Source organism: Hemicordylus capensis, chromosome 5 (assembly GCF_027244095.1).
Source record: "Hemicordylus capensis ecotype Gifberg chromosome 5, rHemCap1.1.pri, whole genome shotgun sequence".
In the NCBI taxonomy this organism is placed as follows: domain Eukaryota; kingdom Metazoa; phylum Chordata; class Lepidosauria; order Squamata; family Cordylidae; genus Hemicordylus; species Hemicordylus capensis.
The window spans coordinates 162,928,173-162,934,172 of record NC_069661.1 but is presented as its reverse complement, the minus strand read 5'-3'; the positions used below and the strand labels follow the sequence as shown (position 1 = coordinate 162,934,172).

Here is a 6,000-nt window from a genome sequence, read left to right as displayed (position 1 = left end):
AGTTCCTCCAAACCAAGCGCTTCCGGATGGAGACCCTCCGTTCCATCTTGTTGGCTCTTCAGGGGGGCGACTTCCTGTCCTCGGTGGACTTGAAGGAGGCCTACCTCCACGTCCCTATCCATCCCCAGGACAGGAGGTTCCTTCGGTTTGTCTATGCAGGGTCTCATTTCCAATACCGTGCCCTCCCCTCCGGTTTGTCGACTGCGCCACGGGTGTTCACCAAGATTATGGTAGCACTCGTGGCGCACTTGCGGACGAAGGGGATTCATCTATATCCGTATCTGGATGATCTTTTGATAAGATCGCCATCCTACCAGAAGGCCCTGGGGGATGTGGAGGAGACCCTCTCGGTTCTCCAGGCTCATGGGTTCCTTGTGAACCGCCAAAAGAGCTCTCTCGCCCCCCAGAACTGAATACAGCATCTCGGGGCCATAATAGATTCTGTCAAGGGGACGGCATCCCTCTCTCAGGAGAGAAGGCGGAGACTGTCTGCCGCGTGTCGGAGGGCGGGTCTCCGCGGCCAATCGGATGTCCTCTTCCTCAGCCAGTTACAGGGGATGATGTTGTCAGCCATAGGAATAGTCCCTTGGGCCCGTCTCCATTCACGCCCGCTCCAGTGGCTGCTCCTGCCTCTCCAGGACTTGGTGGCCTCCCAGTCCCGGTCAAAAGTCCTACTAACCCCTCAGGTTTGGAGGTCTCTGAACTGGTGGTTGTCGCCGGCTCTGAGCAGGGGTGTCTCCTTTCTCCGAATGAGGCGGATCCTGGTCACAACAGACGCCAGCCTTCAAGGGTGGCGCGGTCATTGTCGAGACCAGGTCGCTCAGGGTCTCTGGTCTCCGAGGGAACAGCTCCAATTGATCAACTGGCTGGAGCTAAGGGCGATTCGTTACTCCCTGATCCGGTTTCTTCCCCTGATCGCCGGCTGTCATGTTCTGATAAGGACCGACAGCGCGACGGCCAAGGCGCATGTTAACCGCCAAGGGGGAACCAGGGCATGGCCTTTGATGCGTGAAGCCTCTGTGCTCCTGCACTGGGCGGAGAAGAACCTGTGCTGGCTGGAGGCAGCGCACGTCAGCAGCGAGTCCAACACACTTGCAGATTGGCTCAGCAGGACGCAGCTGGACCAAGCGGAATGGGTCCTGGACGAGCAGGTTTTTCGCACAATCACGGGAAGGTTTGGAAGTCCCCGGTGGACTTGTTCGCAACACCAAGGAATGCCACAGTCCCCAGGTTTTTCTCCAGGTACCAGTCGCACGGCGCCGAGGGGGTGGACACCCTGTTGACGCCTTGGCCGCAGGGCCTACTGTATGCCTTCCCTCCTCTGCCCATTCTTTCCCAAACGGTCAGATTGGTTCGTCAGCAGCATGCGGAGGTCATCCTGGTGGCTCCACATTGGCTGTGTCGCCCGTGGTTCTCAAACCTCATCGCCCTGTCTCCCCCCCCCCCAATGTCTCTGGGCTGTCATCCCCAGCTCCTCCGTCAAGCGCCGCTGTTCCATCCAGACCCGCGGTGGCTGAACCTCTACGCGTGGAGATTGAGCGGAGCACGCTATATGCCTGCGGTTACTCTCCTGCAGTCAGGGACACCATCCTTGCGTCCAGGCGCCCGTCAACCCTCAGGATTTACCAGTCCACTTGGCATGCGTTTGTGGCATGGTGCGCTTCGGTCGGAGCTGACCCTCAATCTGCTTCGGTCGGCCAGCTCCTGGGGTTTCTACAGTCCAGGTTGGACAAGGGGCTCAAACCGGCTACCCTTAAATGGCAGATGTTCACCATCACCTCTACCCTGCAGGTCCCTGGCGCCCCTCCCTTGTCAGGGCGCCCCCATGTCCAAAGATTCCTTAAGGGTGCAATGGCTCTCAACCCCCCGCCGGTCCATCGTTTCCCTACCTGGGACCTGAATTTGGTTCTCCGAGCGCTCGTTAAGTCCCCCTTCGAACCATTACGGACTGTTCCATTACATCTCCTTACCTTTAAGGTTTTGTTTCTAGTGGCCATCACTTCCGCCCATCGGGTGTCGGACCTGGGCGCGTTATCGGCCAGAAAGGAGTTGTGCCTAGTCTACTCTGATTACGTTGTGTTACATACTGACCCCACTTACCTCCCTAAGGTTAATTCCCTGTTTCACAGGTCCCAGGAGCTGATTCTGCCCTCTTTCTGTCCTAAGCCTTCTTCCCCTAAAGAGAAGGAATGGCACACTCTCGATGTCCGCAGGGCACTCAGGATCTATCTGCGGCGTACCAAAGGGTTTAGGGTCTCTGACCCCTTGTTTGTTTCTTTCAGAGACTGTTCTCTGGGGAGGAAGGTGTCTTCTTCTACACTGGCACGCTGCATCTGTGAGTGCATTCGCCTGGCTTACACGGCAGCCAAGGTGGCAGTACCGGAGGGTATAACTGCTCATTCAACTCGCAGCGCGGCGTCTTCCGCAGCCCTTGCCACCATGGCTCCTTTGGCTGATATCTGTAGGGCGGCCACGTGGGCCTCCCTCTCCACCTTTGTAAAATTTTATAAGATCCATGATTGGGCTTCTGCTGATGCTTCTTTTGGCAGACAAGTCCTGCAGCAGGTGGTTTCTGCATAGGACCATACTCACGGTCTCCCACCCAATGCTGATAGCGGCTATGGCATGTCCCATGATGCTCTCGAATGCCATCCTCTTCTGAGGGAGAATGAATTGTTGGCACTCACCTGAATGGTCATTCTCCTCAGAAGTATGGATGGCATCCGACCCACCCGCTCGTTCGTATGTGGTTCTGTCTATTTCTCGACTTCTTCTAACCTCTCTGTCCCCTGTATTGATGTGGGGAGGCTCTGCCCTTCCGCGGTTGTTCGTTTACCTGAAGGGAGGGTTTTTTTCAGTGAGGAAGTTTTTTCTGACTACTCTATTTCTGCTTCTCTGTTCTGATTGTTTCCCTCGCGATTTCTTGTTTAGTTCTCTCCTTGGTACTGTTCTCTTCTAGCCGGAGCATCGGAGAGCTAATAATAGACTGAAGCCTGAGGGGTTTGCCCCTCCCTCCTGTTAGAGAAGGAAAGCTCTCTGATTGGCCCTGTCTCGGAGCAGGAGGTCGTGGCAACCCATGATGCTCTCGGATGCCATCCATACTTCTGAGGAGAATGACCATTCAGGTGAGTGCCAACGATTCATTCTCTGCTGACAAGAATAGGGAATATATACATACAGTAAGTACAGAATAGTAAAGAAATTAGAACAGAGGTGTCTTGTAAATGCAACTGTATTATAAACTAATTGGAAAGCTTTACTGCAACAACTCTGTGTAAAGCAAGATAGAAAAGGTAGAATTATGTTCCTACAGTGGACTTTGAATAAGTGTGAATATTGTTACCACTGCTGCTACTGCTGCTTATGCACGGTTTCAGTTTACCCAAATGCATAAATGTTCTTATGTCAGAAAATTGTATAATATTTATGAAGATTCCATTAATATTACTTATAACTCAAAATGGCTTGTTTGGGTTTAGATATCTTTTTTTATTTTTTTAAATGTATTTTTAGTGACATGTAGAATTTATGTGCCACCTTAAGTGGTGCAGCAGGGAAATGCTTGACTAGCAAGAAGGTTGTCAGTTTCTAATCCCCGCTGGTACTATATCGGGCAGCAGCGATATAGGAAGATGCTGAAAGGGGTTTGGATAACTTCATGGAGGAGAGGTCTATCAATGGCTACTAGTCGGAGGGCTACAGGCCACCTCCAGCCTCAAAGGCAGGATGCCTCTGAGTACCAGTTGCGGGGGAGTAACAGCAGGAGAGAGGGCACGCTCTCAACTCCTGCCTGTGGCTTCCAGCGGCATCTGGTGGGCCACTGTGCGAAACAGGATGCTGGACTAGATGGGCCTTGGGCCTGATCCAGCAGGGCTGTTCTTATGTTCTTTTCTCATACTGTGCAGGAGGAGTAAACCCTGGTAAACCCAGGTAATGGTAAACCCTTCCTGTATTCTACCAAAGAAAACCACGGGGCTCTGTGGGCGCCAGGTGTCGAAATCAACTCGGTGACACACTTTACCTTACAATTTATGTAAGCCATCAAACAGAAAAAGGCATCCCACCACACCTTCATGCACCATGCTTTTTTTTTTTAAGCATTACATAGAATAACAAGAGCATAGATTTAAAGGGCCAGAAGGGGCCTATAATTCGCCCAGGGGTTCTCAACTAGGGGTACTTGAATCCCAGGAATACTTTGAAGCCTCATAAGGGATAAAGGGGAGAAACAGAACGCTCCCTGCTCTTCGACTCACTTGCATCCTCCCAGAAGAGGGGAGGAGTGTCAGGCAGCATCAACCCTTCCTTCTCTCCATGTTACTGGCTGGCTATGTCTTCAGGCTCTCGCCCATCCCCATTCTCAGTCGGCACAACATGGTGTGGTGCTGTCCCCCTTGCCGCACGTGGTGGAGCCTATCACTCACTGCTCTTATCCAGGCAGAAGAAGGGCAGTGATAGCAGGCATGACATGCCACTGACGAACTTCTGAGTCAGGGTAAGGGTAGAGAGGAGAAGGGGAGGGAGAGATTGGGGAGCTGGAGAGTAGAGAAGCGGTAGGCAGCTGTAATGGTGGTCATGGCAGCACATGCTGCCCCCTTGCTTTTTCTGCCGGAGATGATAGCCCCACCTTGCGTTATACAAGGGCCAACCTCGTTCATGGTAACCAGAGATATAGGTAGTTTTTGAGCTCTAAACAAAAATGCCTCCCTATAGGCATTTCTGGCTTCCCAATGAATTCAATAGCTTTCTTCTTCCAAATTAAATAGTGGCAACAGCAAGTGCTAAAGTGAGACTTGTGTCTCTTCAGCAACAATTTCAGAGAGGAAGATGCTTAATGCTAGAAATGCTATCACATTACTCACCTTTTGAATTATACTCTCTAGAGTCAACATTCATGGTATACTTGCATATGTATGCATGAAAGATGTGTCAGTCACAAAATCCATGAAAATATCAACAAGAGAATCCTCCTGTGGCATTTTTAACTGGAATGTATCACAGCCCCAATTATTAACCCCGGAAACCAGAAACGCCCATAGACACTTGCCTGAACAGTAAGACAAATGACTCTCCCTTAAAGTATGCCATTATGCAATCATCTTCCTTGTGTAACCTGGCTACAAAACCAAACTGTGTCACAACAGTGATTTTTCTGCCTGGAGCAAAATAGGGTTGCCATTTCAGGGTGTGTTTTTTTTGCAAGCTTCCTGTACCTGTGACAGGTTGGCAGATGTGTGGTGAACAGAAATTACAGGGTTATTAGTATAACCCTGGAGCTGAGAGTAGCTCATTTGTTCCTTATAGGACTTCCCATTTCTTCCCAAAGAAGGCTCCTGTTTCTTTAAGAGGTCTGTCTTGCCAATCCTGAGGTCTGGGTATTTGTTGCCCCTGTGGAAAGAGTCTATATTTTTGGTCTTCAATTGGTGCATACAGATTAATCTAAACTGGATTAATATACACTACCACAACTTTATTTTTTCTAAAACCTTTTTAAAAAGATGAAAGGGGTAGAAATGAAGGAGAGAGTTTAAGAAAGAGAATGGAAAGGAGAAAAATGAAGACAGCGAGAGTGAGAGAGAGAGCACACGCTATTTACTGCAACAATCAGGGAAAGCAGGCAGACAACATGCCTAACCTCTCCCCCATAATATCCCTTCAAAGTTAGTACCCCATTTTGGGTCAGGATAGAACAAACGCTCCTAGTAGTAGATTTGGGGTTGGAGGGCAAGGCTTCAGGGGATTCAGGGCCAAGCTACATGTTGCATTCCTCTTCTCAAACTGTAGCTCTAAACCCTCTGGGGGTGGGGTGCTTCATAAGCAAGGAGGTGAGGAGTCAGGAGGGAGTTGTCAAGAGGCAGGGATCTTCCCAACATCTCCAGGATGCAGGGTAGGTTAAGGACTATGGGTAGCGGGCAGGGAGAAGGGCTCTGACAACCACGCATATCCTCTGCCACTCACAACAGCAGCTGCACTCTTTTGGCAGAAGCGCCAGGAGAGAAC

At 50.7% G+C, this 6,000-nt stretch overlaps 1 protein-coding gene across 1 annotated transcript in view; it reads left to right on the top strand.

Moving 5' to 3' along the window:
- The first annotated feature begins 3,112 nt into the window (after positions 1–3,112).
- Positions 3,113–6,000, top strand: part of LOC128327606 (phospholipase A2 inhibitor and Ly6/PLAUR domain-containing protein-like) — a 32,201-nt gene continuing 29,313 nt past the window's right edge. Inside the window, exon 1 of the mRNA XM_053256592.1 lies at positions 3,113–3,125. The gene's annotated coding sequence lies outside the window, so the exon portion shown is untranslated. The remainder of the gene's footprint in view (positions 3,126–6,000) is intronic.